At 46.6% G+C, this 25,477-nt stretch overlaps 1 pseudogene; it reads right to left on the minus strand.

Annotated features, from left to right (window-relative positions):
- Positions 1-14,905: 14,905 nt before the first annotated feature.
- LOC129687237 (glyceraldehyde-3-phosphate dehydrogenase-like) lies at positions 14,906-16,146 on the minus strand (annotated as a pseudogene).
- Between the last annotated feature and the right edge of the window lie 9,331 nt (positions 16,147-25,477).

Consider the following 25,477-nt stretch of genomic DNA (forward strand, 5'->3'; position numbering starts at 1 on the left):
GGAGAGGTGGGTGGGGTTCATGGGGGTTCTGGCAGGCCTGTGCTTTGTCCTGAGGCTGAGGTTGGTCACGGAAAAGTTCTAAGCAAGAGACAGACAAGGCAGGATCCTCCTGGCAAAGGACCATGCATGTCAGACAGAGCACTTGGGGCAGATACTGATTTCAGGGATGCTGGCGTCGGGACAATGGAATAAGGCAATGTGTATAATACAGTGGGGGTGTGACTGACTGCCTGCCCAGACACCTCCCCTGAAGCCTCAAAGGACAGGTGAGACCTGCCTAGCCATGGAGTGAGGGCTGGCCAGGCTCTTCTTAATTCCATTGTGGAAATCCGTCCTCACCCTGGGAAATCAAGGGACCTTCAAAGCCCCATGCTGGAGCTTGCCTTAATCTGGGCAGACACCCTCTCGCGGCAGCGTGTCCAGCTTGTCTCGTTTTAAAATTCTCTTTGTTCAAGCCATTCCCAGTGCTGCGCTGTTTCATGGCTTAGAGAGCAGACAGAAAAGGCAGTTTCGGCAGGGATCTACCCCACAGGGACATCGCTGAAATGTGGCTCCTAAAGAAGTCCCCAGGCCTAGGACTGTTGGTTGTGCTGCAACCTTGGGTGCTGTAGCTGTGGCGGTGAGGAAGGGAACAGTGCTGCCCACCTGGCATCGGGACACCAAAGGACATTCTGGTCCACATCTATGTCTTCCTTCAATGAGGAATGTGGTAGCCCTGGGGGGTGGGGGGGTCCTGAAGCCTGAAGGACCTCCTCAGCATCGGCAGAGGCACATCCCCAGAGAAACTTAAGGGGGGCATAAGCCCACCCAACGTCCCTCTAGGCTTGCAGTCACCTGTAAAATATATAACCCCAGAAGACCTGTTCTTCTTTACGACACACTCGGGCCAGCACCCAGCCGAAAGGAAACCACCAGCCCCAAGACCAGCATCTGGCTTGAGACCCTCTGAGCCAGGCCTTGCTTGTGCTGCCGTTCCTACCCCTAGCTCTGGTGGCCAGGTTAGTCCAGCCTGCCTCCTTGTAGCCGCATTGTGTCCGGGCTTTAGAAGCTAAAGCCTGCCCCCTTCTGGTGACTGGTGGTTCTCAGGATGACATGGGCTGTCAGGCATACTAGCACAGATGAGCCTGTGAGAGCCTCTAGGCTACTCCTCAGCTCTAAGGGTGGTACATGGTGGGTCCTCCCCTCACCACCAGGAACCTTTGAGCTTCACTGCAGCTGCTATCCCGCATAACCCAGAGGAGCAGGGCTAAAGGGCAAACATTCCCTCCCCTGAACCTATATTCCCTAGCCAGCCACCCTGCCCTCAATGGATTGTAAATTATTATGTAAAAATGAATATGGTCGTGTGTACCTATAACCCCAGCAGTGGGGAAGCTGAGGCAGAAAGATTGCTGTAGGTTTAAGGATATCCTGGGATACAAATAAAAAGATTCTGTCTTAAAAACAAAACAAGACCTCTAAAAAGCATAAATAAGCTAGTTGTCCGCAAGGACAACAGTTAAATTGCATCATGTATTCAAAGTATTTTGGTGTTAAAACTGTGCACATGAAGAACAATTCAGGATAAACATTTTTGTTTTGTTTTGTTTTGTTTTCCTGTCCTTTCCCTCTTTAACATATGAGAAGCCTTTAAAATTGGATTTGGCCCGACTGTGCACACTTCCCAGGCGCAGATACGGTAAAGCATGTTTGCCTCCAGAGCCCAGGGTAGGTTCCAAGCCGTTCATGCTCAATGAGGGCAGAGATTACAGCTAAGACCAAGAGCTCTGCAGTGGGCAGGACTGGGAGAGCCGAGTGCAGGCTCCATGACCGCTCTGTGACACTGGACCTACTGTCATTGCTGGGGTCCAGCTTTCACCCTTGGCCACAATAGGCAGCCCCCTTCCCCCCAAAAAACAAAAAACAAAACAGGAATATACCTAAGCTGCCAGACAGCTGCCGAGCTCTTGCCCTAACACAAGCTGGCTGTGATCAGTTTTCCAAGTGACTCCGTGTCTCCTTGGGTCCGGATCAACAAGAGATCCTGTTCCCAAGAACCAAACCAGCCTGGCTCCACCACAAGGCTGAGGGAGCAGGGACAGGAGGTGAAGACTAATCTTGGCTGTCAGCTTGACTGAACCAAGACCACCTAGAAAACTGGCAAAGCACATGCCTGTATGTCTGTGTTTCCAGGGAAGAGTGGAGAGTGAGTTGGCAAGTTAAGTGAAATCCCATCCTGAACAAGAGCACTACTGTCCCACAAGCTGGAGCCAAAGACAGGAAGTCAAGGAGGAGGCTTGCTCTGATCCTTCTTGACCCTTCTTGAGCAAGCACCATGGTCCCTCCTGATTGAGGAGTCTCCAGGTTCTTCAGATGCTGAACGTGAGCCCGCAGCTCTGCAGGCCTTCAGTGTTGGGCTCGGGCTGCATCACCGGTCTATCTTCTGAGGCTTCTAGATTTTTGGCATGTACAGCTACCCTCTAGCCTGCTGGAGGCCATCATGGCACTACCCAGCCTCTGTGTGAATCAATCTAATACATCGCCTATAATTAGATCCCCATTCTATAGGTTCTGACCTGCTGGAGAAGCCTGATTTACACAGAAAGGCTTCTGGGTCCTTAGCGTGTACTAGAGACTTACACAGACCCCCATTGTACCCTGACAAGGAGAAAAAGGCAGACACATTGTTGAAACAGCTTGCTTTTCCAGAAAGTGTGTTGTATGTGACCCTTGCATGGTTCTTAGAAGGTTGTCAATCCATGCCCTTTCACTTTTAAGGGACATGTACCAATTCAAGCTGGATTAAGTATAAAAGTGGGTTTCTTGGCTTGTGTAACTGAATAGGCCAGAGCATGGCTACCTTCTAGCAGCAGGGGACCTAGATCTCACACAGTCATAAATAGGGGTTGCTTCTCACACTGCCCTCCCTTGCGGAGGTTTCTTTCTCAGTGGGTTCCTCTCCCAGTCCTAGCTCTAGGATGGTACCGTAACACTTTGGCATCCCATCAGAAAGAGTATATGTGCCTGGTTTTCAGCACTTAAGAGGCGGACAGATCTCTGAGTTTGGGCCATCCTGGTCTGCACAGTGAGTTCCAAGACAGCCAGGGCTACACAGAGAAACCCTGTCTCAAAAAACAACAAACAAACAAACAAACAAACAAAAAGCAGGCTGGGCCCAAGCAAGCCAGTAAGCAGCACTTCTCCATGGTTTCTGCCTCAGTTTCTGCCTTGAGTTCCTTCCCTAATTTCTCTGAGTGATGGGGTATGACCTGAGAATTGTAAGCTGAAACAAACCCTTTCCTTGATAAGTTGCTCATGGAACTTTGTCACCAATAGAAACCCTAGGTAAGGGGGTTAGAAATGGCTCAGTGGTTTACAGCAAAAAGCTCCTACAGAGGACCTGGGTTTGATTCCCAGTGCCCACATGGAACTCCAGTTTCAGCAAATCTGATGTCCTTTTTTGGCTTCTTTGGACACAACACACACACACAATGTGCATACATACATGCAGGAAAATACTCATACACATACAAATTTTTAAAAAAGAACAAAAAGAATAACTAAGATTGATAGGGTAACTAATGAGGTGATGTTGTCAGTTCTTGGGCTGGGGATTTAGTTCAGTGATGCAGAGCTTACCTAGCATGCCCAAGGACTTGACCTTGATCTCTAGCACTGAGAAGGGAGGGAGGAAGGGGAAAAGGGAAAGAGGGAAGAAGGAAGAAAGGAAGGAAGGAAAGAGTTAGTTCTTTCCATTTTCTAGATTGAGCAGAATTCAAGTCAAAGCACCAGCAAGTTATTTTGAAGAGATAAAATGAGTAACATGCTCTTAGGTACATAGAGAGAAAACGCTACCTAAGGTGTGGTACATGTCTGAAAACTAGCTGTCTCAAAAATAAATTAAAATAAAAAATAAAAACAAAACAGTGAGGCACTCCCACACACTTATTAGAATGGGCCAAATCCAGATCAGCGTCACTGACAAATGCTGACTAAGGGGAAGGAAAAGAAGTTTGTGATTGTTGGGAATGTAAGATGGCTCAGCCCCGGAAGACAGCTCTGGAGGTTCTTCCATACGACCCAGCAGCTGCATCCTTGGTTTGCACCCAATGGAGTAAAACCTGTGCTCTCACAAAACTCCGCACATGGGTGCTTACAGCATTTTTACTCCTAACTACCCAAACTTGGAAGCAGTAAAAAATGGTTTTCAATAGAATGGTTCACTGAGGTCTATCTAGAGAATGGCCTGAGAGTCAGTACTAAGAAATGAGCTATCAAGTCATGAAGACCTGTGGAGGAGCCTTAAGCATTGATAAGAAAAAGAAGCCAGCTTGAAGAGCTTCCCTCGGAACTGCAGCTCCACAACACGGCCGTCGGAAAATGGCAAAACTGGAGACTAGCGGAATCAGTAGAGGCATGGGTTGATCTGCTCACGTGCCGCAGGATAACCGCTCACCCACCATTCAAGGGTTTCTGACAACAAGCTGATTTGTCATCTGTCTCAGTCTGCAGCGTGATGGAGCTCAGCTTAGTCGTTCTCCCTCGGGGCAGCACACAAGGTTGCAGTCCAATGGTTCCTGGAGCTGGAGTCATCTCCAAGGCTCCTCTTACAGATGCGTGACGATGCCACAGCTGCCAGGACCTCAGCAGGGGCTGTCGGCCCACACAGCGCGACCCTTGTAGCCTGGCTTCCTTGATGCATGGTGGCTGGGTTTTCAGGGTGGGGATCCCTGGAGAGGGAGCCAGGGGAGGGAAGCTGGTGCCGGTTTGTGCCCTACCCCTGAATGCCTAGCAGGGAGGTCATACTATGAGGGGGCATGTGTAATTTGGGGATGCAGCTGTTGGTAGAGTTTTTGTCTAGTCTGCAGGAGGCTCTGGGTTTGGTTGCCAGTACTCGTGAAGCGGGTGCAGCAATTTATGTCTGTAATTCCAGCACGTGGGGGTGGAGGCAGATCACAAGTCTGAGCTATACATAGTGAGTTCCAAGCCACCCTGGGCTACAAGATCTTGTCTAAAAAAACAAAACAAAACAAAAAAGGCAAGTCTTGATTCTCCATTAGAAAGTGACCCCTGACCAATCCTCTGGCAGGGCAGAGCCAAGTGCATGAGTAAGACCTTTGTTCCCTGACCTCCCACTGTGATTTGCGTGCCCATTGCCTGTCTGAATTCAGCCACCAAGCCCATGAACCATCCAGGATCACCTCCCTTCCGTCTGTAGGCCTCTTTGCTCTCCATCTGCCATAATTCCTGAATCTTCTTCTTGGGGGGGGGTCTCCCGAATCCCTATTCGCACTGACTAGCTGTCCCCCAAACCAGATAAAGGTGGCACCCCATCAGCCTGTGAAGCAGCAGGACCATTGCTCAGCTCTTGTCCTGTCTCTGCTCACACTGGGGGAACCCCTGTCCCTCCACACTCAGCTGCTGTGTCCATATGGTGTCTAAGAAACCTTACAGAGGCTCCTTTGCCAATGGCTGCTCACTAGCCAGGCCTAGGATATGTGGAAGATCCATCACTGTGCTGGGAGCGTATCATTGCTTCCACCACACGGCACACTGGGGCACCTACCTGCAGAATGATGGTGTGTGGAACTGAATGAGGTCCTCTAGTTGAGCCTTGGTTCACCAAGGGAACTACAAATTTTCCCAGCCCCAAAGCACCTCCCACCCAGTGGGGCCAAGACCTGCTGGGAGCTTCCTTCAAGGTTTAAGACTGTGCACTTGCCTTCCCTCCTCCCAGTTGCCCCTCCTCCTCCCTGGCTACTGCACAGAAAAGCCACACACTGGAACCGTGGAAGTCACTTTGTAGCTCAGATTTGTAAAACTAACACTCGTTTCTTAGGTCCATATATAATTAGAGTACTTTAAAATATAAAAGAAAACAATTATAGAAGAAATTTACCCATATTGCCAGAATTAGAACGAACATTTTGGAATAATTTCAGCATTTTTTGGAAGCATAAATATACTTCACACGGTTGAAATCATATAGCTTATGTATTTGTAACATATTTTCAACAGTCTAGCATAAATCCTATCATTACATTTTCTCTATAAACTTAATTCTAATGTATGTTTTGATACTGGATTATATTCCACATCAGGAATAAGCTACAATTTAAGCTGTTATTTGGTGTCTTGCATTTTCCTATGACAGAGTGAGGAGTCATGGGCTCCAACATTTCCCCATCTACACCTTTCTCTAAGCAGGAAGGAGCACGAACACTCCTGCTTTAGTTTTGGGCATATGGGAAAGAGCATCATTCCCACTCCTGCCTGAACAGGGCACAGAATTGCAGCCTGACCAGTTGGCTCACTCTGTCCCTCTGGTGATTGGCTGAAGAGTGATCGTGGGACCCAATCAGAGCCAGCACCTCTGTTCTAAGCCAAGTGCACAATGCTGGACAAATGTTCTACCACTGAGCTTCACCCTGACACCTTTTGGGGTTTCCTGAGACAGGGTCTCACTAAGATGCTTGTGCTGCCCTAAAACTGACAAAGTCCTTTCTCAGCTAGTAACTGGGACTGTAAGCATGAGGGACCAAGCTGGGTTCTGAGAAACGAGGCTTTTCCTCTTGGCCTCTGAGCTCCCCAGATCTGGAGGGAAGCAGAGAGCTTCTGAGTAGCATCTAGCAAGCAGGCAGAAAGCAGACAACTGTCCAAGCCCTCTGTGCCCAAGGCCAGAAGCTCTTAAGTCATTTTTTGTCACCTGAACCAACGGATTCCCATGCTTTCTTCAGCCAGTTTGGGTTGGTTCCTGACCCTTGAGTCCCATAACAAAGTTGTCTGACACATATGTACCCACACTTCAAATCCTACATCTCTTTGTGAGACTGACCTGTTGTAGAAAAAAGAAATGCCTAATAATGCTTATTACTAAAACCTAAAATTATTATGGCGGTATTAATCAAACCCACTATCATAATTAATAAAAGACAGAGATACCTGATAGATTTTAGAATAAGCCTTATTTAACCTGGGCTGGGCAGATATTTCCACCTAAACTATCTCCTTATCTCCCAGTCTCCATGCCATGCCATCTGATTTAATCATTTCTGTCAGGGCTACTTCCCATCCATAATCCCGAAGCACTTGCTAATACTCTCCACCATAACCGATAACCCACTGCCGTTCCCTTCTTTCTCCTTCCTATCTTTCTCCTGCCCATCATCCTTCTCTCCTCTAAGACCTCAAACCTCAGCTCTGCCTCTCGCTTCTGCCCTGCCCAGGCTTCGGCATTTTTAAATTAACCAATCAACTTTAAGTTAGGTAGAGCAAGGTTTACACAACAAGAACAGGTGTGTGTGAGAATGTGCTTGTAAGAGACAGCAAGCCGACCTCGGGGAGCAAAATAATTAACAATTAAATACGAAGCGCCAACCATGCTGCTGCATTGACCCAGCAGTAAAACCCATAGAATGTTTTGAACTTGTCACTGGCAGGCCTGCCAGTCAACCCTGTCATTGAGAGGAGGACGAGCAGCTTGGTACAGGGCTCCCAACTTATCTTCCAAAGGAGGAAAGTGGGGAGCAGTGTGAGGACCAGGAAGTGACAGCTCCCAGAAGCGACTCACCAAGTCACTGTCAAAAGCTACAAATTAAGATTCCCCCAAGTGCAGGCTCCTCCCCTAACTCCTCTTGCTTGATACTTGAGAGTGTTCCAGAACCCTTTCCTTCCTAGAATCAAGAATTTAAGACAGATTGTTTAATTTTCACTTTTTTAACATTTATTTTGTGTGTGTGCATGGGTGCACACACACACCTTCCAAAGTAAAGGTATACATCAAGGGAAAACTTCAGGATTCTGTTCTCTTCTTCTACCATACGGGTCCCACAGACAGGCTTGGCGGCTGGCGAGCACTTGCTGAGCCATCTAGGCCTCCTCAAGACAAAGTCTTTAAGGAGTTGATCACTGGGAATGCTCACGTGTGACTCAGACACATCCAAACCGCCACATGAGTTGGGAGGGCAGAGCCTGCTGCTCTTCTCCCCGCTTTGAAAGCGGTCTCTCTCAAGGTGGGGAGCCTCATGGCTAGATGCCCTTCAGCGGGCACAAGTCAAACTGTGTTACGGTCCCCTCCACAGAAGAGGCCACAGCCCAGGAAAGTCTCGGGCCCAGGAACAGCAGGCTGGAAGCTGACGCTGCACAGAAGGCACAGGTAGGCAGGGACACGAAGGAGGGACAGGGGCTCGCTGTTGTCACAGGCCACAGCTCTCAGGGTCCCACCTCCCGGCTCCAGCACTTGCTGAGCTATGCTCTCTCCCTTCCCTCTCTCCTCAGGCCTAGCGATAAGAACAACTTTGTGCTGATCTTAGTTTCCAAGGGTCCCATCTCGTTTTTTTGGACTCTCGTACCTCTATGATTAGGGCTTGGGATACGGCTCTGTGTTAGAGTGCTTGTCTCGCATACCTAAGGCCCTAGGGTGACCGCAGGGTCCCCCACCCAATCAGAAAGTGGCACTTTCTTTGGACCATGACCCCCCGAGCAATAACGCGGTCTTGTATTTATTACCAGCTTGGGCACCATCGCTGGGAAGATTCTCAGCTATTCTAACCCGACAATACTGCCCCGGCCTATTCCTCAGTCCTGGCCCATTTCCTCTCCTCAGTCCTCTCCTCAGTCCTGGTACCTATTTCTTCCTCCTGAGCCTGATTCTTTTCAGAGTTTCTACTTCTGCCAGAAGTCCTGCCTATCTCTTGTGCCTTTGCTATAGGCTGTTCAGCTCTTTATTAAACCAATCAGAATGTGTTGGAAAGAGGGTTTACAAAATGTAATGCATATAAATACAGAAGTCTGGCCTATAATCAGATCTCTGCTGGTACAGACATCAGCATTTGAATAACACAAAGAATTTTTACCACTCCAACAAAAGCATACTTGATATTAGACTCTGGTCAAAGCTTTAGAAGGTGCCATGCGCCTGCTGACATGAAAAAAAAAATTTTTTTAAAGGAGAGGGGTTGTGGGAGACTGGATCTCACTAAGTAGCCAAGGCAGATGTGGAACTTGCTATGACAATACACTAGCCTCAGTTTCCCACAGATCCCACTGCTTCTGCCTCTGGGATTAAAGGCAATAGACATCACCTCTGGCTAGTGACAGGAACACAGTATGTGTGGCTGAGTCTAGAGATGTTCCATATCCTCTCTCACTGGTCAACATGAAGAATAGGACATGCCCAGGCCACCCAGATGGCTTCCTGCCAGCAGAGTCACCTATCCACTGTATCAAAGTACCCTGCTAACTGCATGGAGGCCAGAAAGTCAGGTTTGCTGCCATACAGACCAGAGAAGGCAGAGTTATCTGTGATTTTGGGTGACCTTATTCAAGTGGCCTCCCTCTCTGAGATTATCCCCATGAATAAACTCATGCTCACAAGTACCCAACAGTTTATATTCACCATGACATCACACGAGAGCTTGGTCCTGAGGCCTGTCTGTACCAGGGCCAGCACAGATGCCCTCTTGGCAATGGAATGGGACACTTCCACTGGAGGTGACACACACTGGTGACACACACCAGCTAGTCTCTCCCCTCACTCTGGCTCCCTTTAATATCTTATACTGTCTCCTCCTCTCCAGAGCAGAATCTTCCGGAGAGGAGCCTGGGCTCTACAGGGATAAGGGTCCCTGGCCAAGTGCCCAGAAACCTTCAAATAAGCACAGTAACTCTGGTTTCTGAAGTTAGGATATGTGCTTTTTAAGGTTTGTTGAAAGTGGGACACACAAAGTGACATAGAGGTACAGATCTCCAATCCCAGTAACTCTGATGAATGAGTAAAGACAAAGCCAGACCCTGCAACCTTTGTTTGCCTGTTTGTTTGCTTGTTTGTTTGTTTGTTTGAAAAAGGGTTTCTCATGCAGCCTTGGCTGTCCTGGACTTGTTTTTGTAGACCAGGCTGTCATCAAACTTACAGAGATCTGCCTGCATTTGCCCACCGAGGGCTGGGGTTATAGGTGTGCACCACTGCACCCAGTTTCAGATCCCACAACTTAGGGCAGACTCATGGAAGAGATTGGGAAAGGGGAGAAGGAGGGAGAGAGGAAGAAAAAGAAGAAAGGAAGGATGGAAAGAAGAGAGCTCATCAGCTCTAGCTCCGGGAACTTATCACAGAAGATGACTAGCAAGAGCCAGAAGTCTGGTTTAACAACCAAGTAATGGGCTGGAGTGATGGCTCAGTGGCTTTCCCAGAGGACCCAGGTTCAAATCCCAGTACACACACACACACACACACACACACACACACACACACACACACACGGCAGCTCACAGCCATCTGTTAACACCAGTTCCAGAGGGGCTGATACCCTCTTCTGGCCTCTGCAGGTACTTCACACATGTGGTGCACAGACATGAATGCAGACAAAACACCCATACACATAAAATAAAAAGTAAATAAGCATTTTCCTTAAAAAAAAAAAAACAAAACAAAACAAAAAAAAACACCACAAAAACAAATACAGAGTTTAGGGAAGCAGATGAGTATTAGAACCCCGGCTTCGCACACAGGAGGTTCTAGGTTTAATGATCAATGGGGATGTATCAAGTTTCCCCAACCTTTATTAACAGGGGTGGGGGTGCTAGGGACCCAGGACCTTGTATATTCTAGGCCTATTCTACCACCTGTCAGTTCAAAACAGGGTTTCTCTGTATAGACCAGGCTAGCCTCAACACAGAGGTCTTCCTGCTTCTGCCTCCTAAGTGCTGGGGTTAGGGTATGCACCACCACCATCTGCTTAGTGTTTTTATGCCTGGCGGTGGTGGCGTGCACCTTTAACCCTAGCACTCAGAAGGCAGAGGAAGTCAAATCTCTGAGTTTAAGGCCAGCCTGGTCTACAGAGTGAGTTCCAGGGTAGCCATGACTACATAGAGATACCCTGTCTCAAAAACAGTGCTTTTATTAGTACATATTAATTAAGCATAATAATGGATTTCACTGTGACATTTTCGTTTCTTTTTCCTTTTTTGTTGTTGTTGTTTTTCAAGACAGGGTTTCTCTGTGTAACAAGAGGCCTGGCTGTCCTGTAGACCAGGCTGGCCCTGAACTCACAGAGATCTGACTGCCTCTGCCTCCCAAGTGCAGGGATTAAAGGTGTGCACCACCATGCCAGGCTCATTGTGACACTTTCATTCATGTACATGTATTTTGATCATATTCCCAGGTTACCCTCTCATCTCTTGGCTCCCTCCCACTGATTCTTTTTCTCTTCTCAACTAGTCTCTCTACTCCACTATCTTCACCCTTCCCTAACATTTCCTGAATGTTTCATGTCTTTTTTCCTTCTCTTGTGACTCAATGACTTTGATTAGGGTTGCGTATAGGAGCATGAAAAACTAATCAATGATCATACCGAAACCATTAAGCACCTGCAGACCCTCAGGGAGACGTTTTTAGGAGGGAATACAACACTCCGTTTAACCATAATTAGGCCCTCATCTGCTGTTATGAAAAGGCAGTTAGATGAAAAAGCAGATACCAGAGTAAGTACTTGGATGACACTGGTTATAGGCCTCGGGCTATTCCAAGTGTTTCACATCTAGGAATTCATTTTGTTTTTTTACTGCAAATTTATGAGATAAGTCCTTTTCTCATCCCATTTTGTACATGAGGACACTGAGGCTGAGAACACTGAAGTAACTTGTCAAGAACATATAGCTAGTAAGTGGTGGCCCAGACATGCTGGCTCAGAGCTCGTGTTCTCAATGCTGGTCCCAGCATGCACAGGACTCCATCCGTGGCTTCGTCCAGCTAGTGACACTCAGTCCAGGTGGAGAGCTGAGATGGGGTTCTAATTGTCGAAATCAATATCACTAGTTAATCTTTTCTTACTTTCTAGACCTTTGACTCAAGAGTTCTTCTCAGGAAGGTTATGAAAGAGACGCAGACAGAAATATATGGATAAGGGTGCTCATCTCGGGATAAGCGTAACCCAGCTTTGGGGTCACTCGAAGTGTTCCCCACGAGACTGGTTAGGTAGCATGCGGTGTTTGCACAGGTAAGATAACTGATGTGTGTGGGGGGGGGGCGGATGTTCAAGCTCTTTCCATAAGTGAAGGAAGTAGCAAGCCGCATCTGAAAAGCAAAGCCATGTGGGCGCCCAGGAAAGACAGGAGAAAGATGCTCCAGTGCCCTCTCCAGGCACGCCTCTGCCGCTTGTGCTTTTTCTGCACAGCCAGGTTTTCTGCCTGAGTGTATATTACTCCGGGAAGTAAAAGGAGCTGTCCGTTCTCTGAGTGGCCATCACCATACTCCTCAAACATGAGATGGTAGAGAGCAGAATCCCGAGGGGTCTATGCCATTCACTCAAATTCTCAGGAGACCACACAGGACTCCATCAGCAGGAAAACAAGAATCAAGCCCTCACATTAACTGCCTCCTCAAAGACCACCGTCTAGGAGTACAAGGAAATTTCAGAAGCCAGGGCCGCTCTGCGCTGTCTAGGAGTTCACCCTCTGTATCTGCAGCCCGGTCAGGAAGACTGAGCCCCTCCAGTCCGGCGTGCCAACAGGCACTAAAGGTTGATCAAATAACGATACACAATCCAAACATTTACTTTGCAGACGCCTCCAGAAAGTTTATCATACACAAACAAGCACAAGAGAGATGAGGAAGGTTCAAGTTCAAGCCAATTCGTTTGCCCAGTGGCCCCAGAGAACAGAAGCACCACGGTAAGCTGCCCACACAGGCCCGGGGTGGGAGCGGGCGGCTCCCTTTCAATGGAGGAGAGTGGCTGGCAGCTGTAAAGCGCAGCGGCTGTGAAAAACACGGTTGGTAAGTGTAACCAGTCATGAAAAGGTCAGGCTCCCGAGTGGGCCTAAGGGCTACGTGCACGGGGAAAGAAAATCAGGGAAGCCCAGTGTCTGCAGCCACGGGCGCCTGTTGGCACAGCCTGACAGAATATAGCAGCTTAGGAAAACTTCAAAAAAAAGGTCAGCAGCAGCAGTGTTTCCTGAGCCTAAGAGGCAAAGCCAGGGCCTCACCCACATGCCCTGGACCTAGACAAACATCGTGACAGGTGTGCACCAGGAACCTGTGGGTTTAGGTACTGGACACACAAAGGGATAAAGCATGGTCCTACCATCTGGGCCCAGGGTCTGCTGAGACCTCAGCTAGGCAGTCTCCTTGACACTGAAATAAGTGCCAGGAACTCGGGAGCTACTCTCAGGAGCTCTCAGAGCCCGGAGTATGACTCGTGGGAAGGAACACACAACAGGCACAGGAGGCAGGAAGAGCACAGTCTCAGATTTGCGTGGACAAGCGTGACTAGAGAAGTCACAATCCTAGCTGCGCTCGGGGTGCAGCAGGTCCTTCTGAGCCTAGGGGGTGCTCAAGGCTGACCCAGACCACTCTTTCTCGAAGCTGTGTGTGGACACATGCACGTTTGCCCAGACCCACGTGTGCAAATGTGTCTACAGATAAAGTAGGAGAGAAACCCCAGGCCGACAGTTAGAAGTCTAAGGGTTCCACCAGTGCCACAGGGCCACGGTCGCAGCACGTGGGGAGCGGAAGCAGCTGAGAACCCTAAGCCAAACCGGAGCACTCTCTATCCCACCCCACCCCCTTGTTGCCATGACAAGATGCCTCCCGAAGGCAGCTCGAGGCATGTAGGGGTCGTGGTGGCTTAGTGGGGCTGTGCACTGTGCGATTGGCACCGTGGGGAGGCAATACCGCCGGTCACAGAACAGAGAGGCAGGCCAGGCTGCAGCTGGCTCTTCTCCTTCGCATTCAGCCAGGACCTCAGCCCATGGGATGGTGCATCCGCATTCCTGTTGGCTTTTCTCTCCTCAGTTAAACCTTTCTGGAAATAAATACCCTAAATAGCACACCAGAGGTGTGTTTCCACGGTGATTCTAAATCTAGCCAAGTACAATGAAAATGAACGACCACTATATAGCAAGACTTTTTTGTTTTGTTTTAGTTTTGTTTTTTTGAGACAGGTTTTCTCTGTATAGCCTCGGCTGTTCTGGACTCACTTTGTAGGCAAGCCTTGAAGTCATGGTGATCCACCTGCCTCTGGCTCTCAAGTGCTAAGATTACAGGAAGTGCCAACAAGCTCGGCTAAGACCGAGACAACAAAGGGTCAACGAGATGGCTCAGCAGGTAGGAGTGCCTGCCACCAAGGCTGACAATTCCAGTTCAATGCCTGGAACCCACATGGGGGAAGAAGAGTACTGATTCCGGAAAGTTGTCTTCTTACCTCCACTTGTGCATCATAGCACACAGTATCTGCACAAAAACACAAACAAGGAAAAATAAAAACTGCTTAAAGGGAGAACAAAAAGACAAAGAAGTCATAACCGTTTAGTTATACTAAACTAAACGTTTAGTTATGCTTTAATCCTCTTGGCATCAAAGCAAAGAAAGTAGGCACGTGGTTACAACAGGTCAGTCCCCAGAGACACAGGTTGGTAAAGACAGCTTTGCCAGAGCCAGGTAGATCCCTGAGTTTGAGACCAGCCTGGTCTACAGAGGTAGATTCAGGACAGCCAGGGCTACACAGTGAAACCCTGTTTTGAAAAATCAAAGACAGCTTAGCCTTTTGATGCTACATACTGCAGTGGCAATGTTCTGTCTTAAAAGGACCCCAGAGGCACAGAAGCAAGTGACCAGAGACTGAACCCTCTGAACCTCCTCATGTCCAAGTCCATCCCCTTCATTTGTTTCTATCAAGTTATTTTTGGCCTCAGCAATAAGAAAAGTAATTAAAAATAAAAACAAACAAACATGCAACCTGGTACCAAATAAGTGAAGTTTTTACAACCAAAAAGGACCATGTAGTTCCCAGGCCCCAGAACTGGTTTGCTTGGAACAAATGTGAGCTAGCGAAGGCTGAGGGTAATCGGAGTTTACTGAGAGAGTTCACAGGGTTCTCACATTAAAATGCCAGGATGAATAAAGACAGTGATTGGTGGATGGTACTCTTTGTAGGTGCAGTGGGCTTTATTGATGGTATTCAAGAGTAGGGCTCCCTGGGCCCCTCCCGCTACTCTGGGGGTCTGGGATGGAAACCGTGAAGGAGATGCTCAGTGTCAGAGGCTGAGTTGGGACAGGGACTCCTCAGCAGGGCCTCTCTCTTGCTCTTGTGTCCTTGCTGGGGTGGGTGATCGGGGCTTCTTACTCCTTGGAGGCCATGTAGGCCATGAGGTCCACCACCCTGTTGCTGTAGCCGAATTCATTGTCAGGAAATGAGCTTTACAAAGTTGTCATTGAGGGCAATGCCAGCCCCAGCATCAAAGGTGGAAGAGTGGGAGTCACTGTTAAAGTCACAGGAGACAACCTGGTCCTCAGTGTAGCCCAGGATGCCCTTTAGTGGGCCCTCGGATGCCTGCTTCACCACCTTCTTGATGTCATCATACTTAGCAGGTTTCTGCAGTCGGCATGTCAGATCCACGACAGACACATTGGGGGTAGGAATGCAGAAGGCCATGCCAGTGAGCTTCCCGTTCAGCTCTGGGATGACCTTGCCCACAGCCTTGGCAGCACCAGTGGATGCAGGGATGATGTTCTGGGCAGCCCCACAGCCATCACGCCACAGCTTTCCAGAGGGACCATCCACGGTCTTCTGGGTAGCAGTGATGGTGTGGACTGTGGTCATGAGTCCTTCCATGATGCCGAAGTTGTCATGGATGACCTTGGCCAGGGGGGCTAAGCAGTTGGTGGTGCAGGAAGCATTGCTGACAATCTTGAGCGAGTTGTCATACTTCTCATGGTTCACACCCATCACAAACATGGGGGCATCGGCAGAAGGGGCAGAGATGATCACCCTTTTGGCCCCACCCTTCAAGTGGGCCCTGGCCTTCTCCATGGTCGTGAAGACACCGGTGGACTCCACAACATACTCAACACTGGCATCGCCCCATTTGACGTTGGCGGGATCTCACTCCTGGAAGATGGTGATGGGCTTGCTGTTGAAGACCAGCTTCCCATTCTCAGCCTTGACTGTGCCCTTGAACTTGCCGTGGGTAGAGTCGTACTGGAACATGTAGACCATGTAGTTGAGGTTGATGAAGGGGTCATTGATTGCCACAATCTCCACTTTGCCCCTGTTGAAGGCAGCCCTGCAAACCAGGTGCCCAATACGGCCAAATCCGTTCACTCCGACCTTCACCATCGTGTCTCAAGGATGAGGCTGGCACTGCACGAAGAGATTTGGCTGTCTCTGGAACAGGGAGGAGTAGAGAGCACTGGGGAGGGCTGCAGTCGGTATTTATAGAAACCGGGAAGATGGTACTTTTGTTATCATCTAGCCCACTGCCCTTCTCTTAAAAAAAACTCAGGCATAGTGGCATTCGCCTTTGATCCCAAGGGTGGCAGTTAGATCTCTGTAAGTTTGAGACTAGCGTACAGCACACCCTAGATTCCATCCCCAACTTGGAATACACTGAGTGTAGTGGTACACACTGTAATTCCAGTGGTGATGGCAGGAGGATGGGACATTTAAAGCTATCCTTGATCACCCTGGGATTCATAAGGCCCTATCTTGATGATGATGATGATGATAACGATGATGATGGGACAGGTGAGATAACTCAGCAGGAAAAAACACTTGACATCAAGCCTTATGACCCAAGTTTGACCCCTGGAACCCACATGATGCAAAGAAAATTGTCTCCCGACCAAACATGTGTACCCATACACAAATAGAAAAATGTAATTAAAAAATATTTTTAAAGACGCAGATGTAATGACATGCTTGGGCGGGAAAGGAAGGCAGATCTCTGAGTTTGAGGCCAGCCTAGTCTACAATGTTGAGTTCCAGGACATCCTGGACTACGTAGAGACGCCCTGTTTCAAACACAAACACACAACAAAAAACATCTCCTTTTAAAGATGGTGATCCACAGAGCACTCACCTTCAGGAGGACCCACACAGCTGCTCTGGAGGAAGCCCAAATTCTCTAAGGGGACCTTAGAGCTCCAAGAGAAACGTCTGCAATTCCTATATTAATTGCAGAACTGTTCACAACAGACAAGATATGAAATCAACAGCACAGACCAGGATGTAGACACCACTGGTAGGAATGCAAACTAGTCTGGCTCCTGCCAAAATTGATAAAGGTTGCTCCAAAGACCAACAATCGGTTAAGCCACTACTTCTGGGTATTTACCCGAAAGACCCAAGTCAACATCACAGATTCTCGTATGCCAACATTTACTGCAGAACTACTCACACAGCTAAGCTGTAGAGACAGCGTGAGTGCTCAGCAATTGAGGAATGGAAAGAGAAAACAGTTCATAGACACAGTAGGTTTTTTTGTTTGCTTTTTGTGGGGTTTTTTTGTCATAAAGAATAAAGAATAGACTTAGCTTACAGAAAAATGAAGATAATCATATTACATGAATCAAACTAGTCTCAGAAAAAACAAATATTACTTTTCTTTCATCTACATGTCCTAGATAGATAGTGAATACATGCACCAATGATTCAAAGAAGCAAGAGTTTGGGGTTGGGGGAGGGACTTAACAGGATGGGAAAGCGAGAGAAGAGGAAGGATAGTGAAACGGAGGGCATGTTCAAAGTATATTATGTACTTATATGAAGGCAGCCTTATCTAATACTGTAAACAATTTTTTAAAAATTACCTCTATAGTGGGTCTGACTTAATCAGGGGAGCTTTCTAAAGGGCTCAGAAGCATCCGAGAATGCTGATGGCCCAGAAAGCACACACATTCATGTTGGGCAAAGGGAAGGAGGCACACGATAAGGTCTGAGGAACCCTGGGAGCAGAGGGAGCCTCCAGCTGACCACTAGAAGGAAAACAAGGGCCTCAGACATAAATAACTACAAGGAAATTAACTCTGGAAGTCAGAGGACAACTTGCAAAAATCAATTTTTTCCTTCAACCATGTTGGTCCTGAGGACTAAACTCATCCAGTTTGGTGGCAGGTAACTTTAGCCAGTGGAGCCATCTTGCCAGCTCCCATTATTCCCAAACTTTCTTTCTTTATATAATTTATCTTTATTTTATGTACACTGGTGTTTTGCCTGCACATATGTCTGTGTAAGGGTGTCAGATCCCCTGGAACAGGGGAACTGCCATGGGGATGCTTACGAATTGAACCCGGATCCTCTGAAAGAGCAGCCAGTGCTCTTAACCACTGAGCCATCTCTGCAGCCTGTTCCCAAACTTTCTAATACAATGCTAGAGTGCTTCCTTCCCTAGACCTCTTTTCCAAAAAGTAGCCTCACTTACTAATTACAGCCCAAAGGTAAGCACAAATATCGGGTCAATGTAGCAAAAACAGCTTACATGCATCTCTTTTGCTTAGGCAGCTAAAGATTAGAAATGATCAGAACTGTGTATCAGTAAAGGCCCGATGGAGATGAAGGCATCTAGGCTCTAGAAACATTGCAAACACGGAAGAGGCAGCAATATACACACGCATTCACTACCAAGACATACCAGAAAAGAGAAAGCTCTACAGGATGTTGCTGCTGTTGTGAGCGAGGGAAGCTGAGGTGGGACAGCAGCTCCTCTCTGCTCACCTTGTTTGCTTTGAGTTTTATACTGTGTGACTTTTCTTCTTTTCAGTGCCAGAGCCTCATACACGGGAGGCCATTGCTCCCCTACCGACCTGTACAGCCAGCATTGTTTTGAAACGTTGTTTCTTTATCTTTTAAAGATTTATCTTGTTTTTGATTACGTGTGTGTATGTATGTGCGGGTGAGTCAGGTGCCAGAGCATTGACTGGATCCCTTGCAGCTGTAGTTTCAGGTGATTACAGGTGGTTGAGAGCAACCAACCCATATCAAACTTGGCTCCTCTGCAGCAGCAGTGCACATTTTTACCTGAGTCAGACTCTAATTTTTTTTTAACATAAGATTTTTAAAAAGAATGCATGCCATTAATTCTAGCACTCAGAGAGGCAGAGGCAGGCAGATCTCTGTGAGTTCAAGGCCAGCTTAGTCTATAAAATGAGTCCAGGACAACTAAGGCTATACAGAGACCCTGTTTCAAAGACCCAAAGAAAGTGAGAGAAAGAGACAGAGACAGAGAAAAAAAGAGAGAAAGAGAGAGAGGGAAAATGATTCTAACAGCAAGAAAATATATTTTATGCTTTTCTTTCTTTCTCTCTTTTTATATTTATCTATTTATTTATGTATTTATTTATTTATGTATTTATTTATTTATTTATGGTTTTTAAAGACAGGATTTTTCTGTACAATCCTGGGTGTCCTGGAACTCACTTGGCAGGCCAGGCTGGCCTCAAACTCAGAGACCCACCTGCCTCTGCCTTAGTGCTAGGATTAAAGGCGTGTGCCACCATCACCAGAACTATGCTTTTCATTAAAAAATAAAAACTGTCTTCAAATTCTAAACAAGCTACTATGTGAATCTTGTTGTATTTAATTATTTAAAAACAAGATATGTTTTTCCTGTCGATAATAGTAAAGTGCCAGCACTTCTGAACGCCAGCAGAAAGTTCTGTGTTTCTGCTCCAGGGAGAGCTCTACAAGACAGAAGACTTCATGACTCCTTTCAGAGAACACTAAAGCCAAAGTGCTCCACTGCCTGGCTTGTTTTCCCTGACAGGGAAACAGGTGTTCAGCAACATTCCTCCTCAGAGAAATGCAAGTTCTAAGAGGATCGGGGATATAGCTGAGAGGGAGAGTGCTTGCTTAGCATGTCCAAGACCGTGCTTTAATCTTCACCACTGTAAATAACCATCATCTTCATCATCATCTTAAAAAGTCAAGACAATGACAAACATTTCATAGCCACTCAAAAGGCTAAGATCAAACACAGATAACATGATGAGCAGGTGAAGGCAGGGAGCAACCAGACCTTAGGCACTATTAGGGACCCATTTTAGTCAACCTACTTGTGATCTGGTAATCCTGTTCCTGTGTCTTTAATTAAGAAAATATACATTCATAAAAAGTCATGAATGAGATTAGAGAGACAGGGAGAGAGAGGTGGCTCAGCAGGTAAAGCATACTGGCTATTCTTCTGAGGATCTGAGTGTGTGATTCCTAGCACCTACATCATTACTGCTAACTGCCTGTAACTGTAGGAAGTCTGCTGCCCTTTTCTGGCTTCTGTGGACACAAAACATGTACAAATATACATACAGGCAAAACATTCATACACAATTGAAAAATACATACTAAGACAATCCAAAATCCCATCAAGAGGAAAATGAGCAAAGAAATGGGTCACACCCATCCACACAATGGCCTCCTGGTGAACAAAGAGAACAGAGCCCTGGCTCACAAGACAAAGGTCCTCAGAAACATCCAGTAAGCAAAAGCAGCCAGCCTCCACAAAATATACCCAGCATGATACTCAGGTAAAACACAAAGACAGACAAGGGACATTTCGAGGTCATGGCTTATTTTAAATAGAAGTTACATGAACAACCAAACACACTAACACTCAAGAGATGACTCACTTAAAATGGAGGGAAAGTCCATACATGATTCTCCCGGAAACCTTCAGTGAATGAAGAAGTGGATGGGGAATGGGTACTTTGTGTGATGCCAGGGGAATTTTATCTCTGTATGAGGCAGTCACCACTCTGCCCACATGGCCACACACTGGTGAACTCCAGCAAAGTGATGTTCTATCCTCAATATTCTAGCGAAAAACCTGTGGCATGAAAACCATCACACTGCTAGACCAAAGTCTGTAGACACAAGACCCACGGAGCTCCTAGATAAAGGGTACCATTCCCACACAAGCAGAGTCACAGTTAACACATTTTGCAAAACCATTAGCTGGGACTCAGACTCAGTATGACTGAAAAAGAGTCAAGATTGATTTCTATAAAAAGAAACCAAAAGCAATGAACAGATATTAATTAGGTCCCTGTTTAGGAAAAACAAAGTCATAACTGCATTCTTGGAACAATTGTAGGAATTCAAATCTTTTTAAACTAGTTAGGGAAATATTCTAAAATAGTATTTTTATTATTCATGGTGTGGGGAATTTTGAGGTAGGTCTTACCATGTAGCCCAGGTAGGCGTTGAACTTGAAAAGCTTTTGCCTTAGCCTCTGGAATGCCCAACATTCCAGGCTAGTTATTACTTTCTCAAGTAGGATAATGGTATCACAGTGATGTAGGAAAATGTCCCTATTCTTGGGAGATGCACACTCAGATATTTACAGGTGGTATGATGCGCTCTACAGTTTACCTTCATAGCAGAGAGAAAGTTTAGGGAGTTTACAATACTTCTTGTGGTGGCTTAGCTCGCACAGGCCCATAAGAGGGGCACTATCAGGAGCTTGGCCTTGTTGGAGAAGTGTGCCTCAAAGGGGTAGGCTTTGAGGTCCGAGACACTCAAGCCTGCCTAGCGACTAACAGTTTCACCTCTGTTGCATACGATCCAGACATAGAACTCTTGGCTCCATCTTCAGCACCATGGCTGCCTGCATGCTGCCATGCTTCCAAACACGAAGAACATGGACTAAACCTAAGCCAGCCCCAATTAAGTTTTTCTTTTCTTTTTTTTTTTATAAGAGCTGCCATAGTCATAATGTCTCTCCACAGCAATAGAAACCCTAAGGCGCTTAAAAAAAAAGTTTAGATTTGTAAGCGTATTGCTTGTATATATGTATGTATACCATGTACATACCTGATGCCCACAGAGAGCAGAAGAGAATGTAAATTTCCTGGAACTGGAGACACCATGTAAGTACTGGGAACCAAACCCAGATCCTCTGAAAGAGCAACAGGTGTTCTTAACCAATGAGCCAGCTCTCCAGCCCTTAAAGTACATCTTATGCAAATGTATTCATACTAAAATGACTCCCAATAAAAGAAAGGAGTATGTTAAAAAACAGATATATTGTGGTTACCAGACTAGGACTCTGGAACAAAAAAATGATATCAGTGAAAAAACTAGTGAAAGCCAAATAAAGTCTCTAATATAGTTCCTGCTACCATATCACATGAAGGTACTAGGTTTAACAAGTGCACCAGGTTATATAAGATGCTAACTACTGAGGAAGCTGCAGGAAGAAATTCCTTGTACCATCTTTGCAAATTCCCTGTAAATATAAAATTACACCAAATAAACAATTTTTAACATGAAGACAAATACTATGCAAAAAGCAGACATTTTATTGTACTTTAACATAACTGTATAACTTCAGGGTTCAATGCAACAATGACCTGCATAGATTGAGAAAGTCTCCATGGGACTGTGTGTCAGAGAGAGCCACAGTTATGTTCAGGGCTTACACAGCAGTGCTGCAGCCAGGCAGGAGCCTTGATTCTTGGAAGATGTAAAGCTGCCATCTGAGCGATAGCCCCCTTGTTCTTCAAACTCTGAAGCACATCCCTTAGTTCCGTGAGGCTATGGGCTGGAGTGCCCACTTGCATGGCACTGGCTTCAAAAGAACTACAAAAGGAGGCATAAAGCAGTATCATTTCACATGCTAGTAGCCAACCTGACCCAAGGCCCAACCACATCAGGACCGAACATATCTGCGCAATTCTCCATCATACTGAAGTGTCATTAGCTCACTAAGTCCTGGTGATGACCTTCCTCTTACAACAATGTGGACCAGCTTCCCCACACCCCTGTCCCCAGGGAGTCACATATATGACCTACACATCCCTTCCTACAAAATCAGGATGTCTGTCCCCGACAGGCTCCCAAATACTGACTGCCTTGTGGTGCAACCCGGTCCATGCTCCCCTTCTCCCTCTGGTTCTCTCTCCCTCTCTCTTTCTCTCTCTCTCTCTCCTTTTTGGTTTGTTTGTTTGTTTGTTTGTTTTTGGAGGCAGGGTTTACTCTGTGTAGTCTTGGCCATCCTGGACTCGCTTTATAGACAAGGCTGGCCTTGAACTCACAGAGATTCATCTGCCTCTGCCTCCCCAAGTGCTGGGATTATAGGAGTGTGCCACCTCACCCAGCTCCCTCTGGCTTTCTACAGCTCTCACAATTGTGATGGGTAAAGACAGGTAACCAATCCTTTTGGCCTCTCTCTAAGGCAGGCTGTAGATTACAGGATATAACTGAAATCAGGCAAAACCCATGGCTTCCCTTGAAATTAACATCACTAACTAAGATAACGTGGCTTGGGGAGCACAACGTGAAGAGCACAGGCTGTGAGGTCACGTGGCCAGTGTGTAGTCTTGGCTCCACAGGCACCTGAGTGTGCCTTGAGCAGCTCATCTAGAAGATGGAGGTAACCATAATACCAAGGTCACAGAAGTGGTAAAGAACTGATAGCAGAGCTGGAGAGATGGCGCAGCTGTTAAGAGCACTTGCTGCTCTTGCAGAGAACCCAGGTTCAATCCCCAATATCCACGTGGTGGCTTACAACCATCTGTAACTACAGTTCCAGGGGACCCAACACCCTCTTCTGACCTCCTCAAGCACCAGGCACACATGTAGTGCACATAAATACATGGAAGCAGAACACACATGCATAAAAAAAAGTTTAAATTAAAAATATATATATATAGCTGGGTGCGTGGTACACGCCCATAATCCTAGTTCAGGGAGGCAGAGGCAGGCAGATCTCTGTGAGTCGGAGGCCAACCTGGACTACAAAGTGAGTCCAGAACCACCAACTACTTTAAATTAAAAACAAACCAAAACCTATATGGCATTTCTATGTCCAGTACCTGATGGGGATTTGATATAGCCTAATGGTTATTCATCTACTTTGTAACAACATGCTTCCTGCTTCCCCTTTTGATGGTTAGAAGGGGCTACATATATTTTTATACTTTGATTCATTTATTCTGTGTGTGCGTGTGTTTGTGTGTGTGTGAGAAAGATGGGTAGCACTGCATCTGCTTTTTCACATTTGTGTAGTTAGCTTTATATACTGAGCTCAGCCCATGTGTGTGTTCTGAGATATAGTCTCACTACTCAGGCTGGCCCTAAACTCATTATATAACTGAGAAGACCTTAAGCATCTGACCTGCCATACCCAGCTGATATGATGTTGGGGACTGAACTCTGGGCTTCATACATTCTATGGCAAAACTTTGCCCATTGAGCTGTATCCCCTGCTGCCTTTAAAAAACTTCCCCCTAATTGTTGTTTGAGGACTAAAAGAGCCTCCAGAAGCCCTGGGTACCCACCTTAGGGACAATTTAAACTTCCCCCAAGGAAGTCCTGCCACTCCAACCTGCCAAATAGACATGTCAAAAGACAAAACAAGTCATATTATCTGGGTGATCAGGGTTACAAAGCTTCCATTCCTTCCATTCCTTCCACCATTTTATAAATATGTTTATCATACCACAGCAACACCTCTGTATGGAGAGCAGGCCTGCCTTCATCCCACAAAGGGGAACCTCCTGCTTCCTTGATCTCAACGGAATCCTCCAGAGGCTTTTGGAGATTCAAGGCCCACAGCTGACTGACAGTCTCATGAGAAGACATTCCTTTTGCCTACCTCTCCTGGCCTGCCCAAATAAGTCAACAAGAGATGAGTATTAGTGTGTTATTAGCACCTCTTTGGTTTGTAGCAATCCCCATTTTAGCCAGAAGCAAGCAAGCTTTAAGTTTAAGCAACTGGAGTCAGGCAAGAACATCTAAGAGGAACATAACACTGTCATGTGCATATTTTTCCTATGGTTACCATACATCTTATAGCAACTGACAATGATTTACAAAAGAAATAATTCTTTTGTATATGTGCAACTTTAAAGAGAAGAGAGAGAGTAGAAAAAACTAAGAAATCAGGCTTATGCTTAGTGAAAATATGACACAGCTTTCTCATGCCTCACTGGCCCAGAGCTGGGCTGCTCATTATGGGCTTATTAGTATAGAACATGGTTATGTGAACAATTAAAATTAAATAAAATTAAAAATTGACATCCTCATGCCATGTGTGGTGGCACACACCTTCAATCCCAGAATTTGGGAGGCAAGGCAGGTGAATCTTTCTGATCTACACAGTGAGTTCTAGGACAGCCAGGGCTATGTTAGAGAGACTCTGCTTCAAAACATAAACAGAAAAAATGTTATTTATACATTCAGTCACAGTACATTCAACAGCCATGTACATGCGACAAATGATGCTGTCTGCACAGTGTAGCCACAGAACTTGTCCATCACCATAGAAAGTTCTATGGGTCAGAACTAGAGAAAACACCACTCAAGATCAACTGGCAATACCATAACTCAAGGTTACCTACCTGGCATGGGAGCCAAAAGTCTTGGCTTCTCCCGCAATGGTGGCCTCTGACAGGCACAGCAGGGGCATCCTAAGAGAGCAGGCTGCTTAGATGGGCCTACCTGAAGCAAGGTAGGGGAAATGGACATTTGGGGTTGACCAGTCCTACAGAGAACAAAAGCCAAAGCATAAACGGGAAGAAACGTCCAACCACTCTCCCTAAATGACTTTCCTTAATCTTTAGAAAAAGCCTAAGCAAGGAGCAATCTGAGTTCACAGCAAGCTCGACTGAGCTGGGAACATTATTCATTATTCAGACTGGGATAGTTCCTTATTGGCTCAGCATTAGGCTAGGTAAACTAGAGACCAGGACCCAAGCTGCCATCTAGGATGGATTTCAGGTAACAAAGGATGC

Source organism: Psammomys obesus, unplaced genomic scaffold (genome assembly GCF_907164565.1).
Source record: "Psammomys obesus unplaced genomic scaffold, mPsaObe1.curated_primary_1811, whole genome shotgun sequence".
In the NCBI taxonomy this organism is placed as follows: Eukaryota; Metazoa; Chordata; class Mammalia; order Rodentia; family Muridae; genus Psammomys; species Psammomys obesus.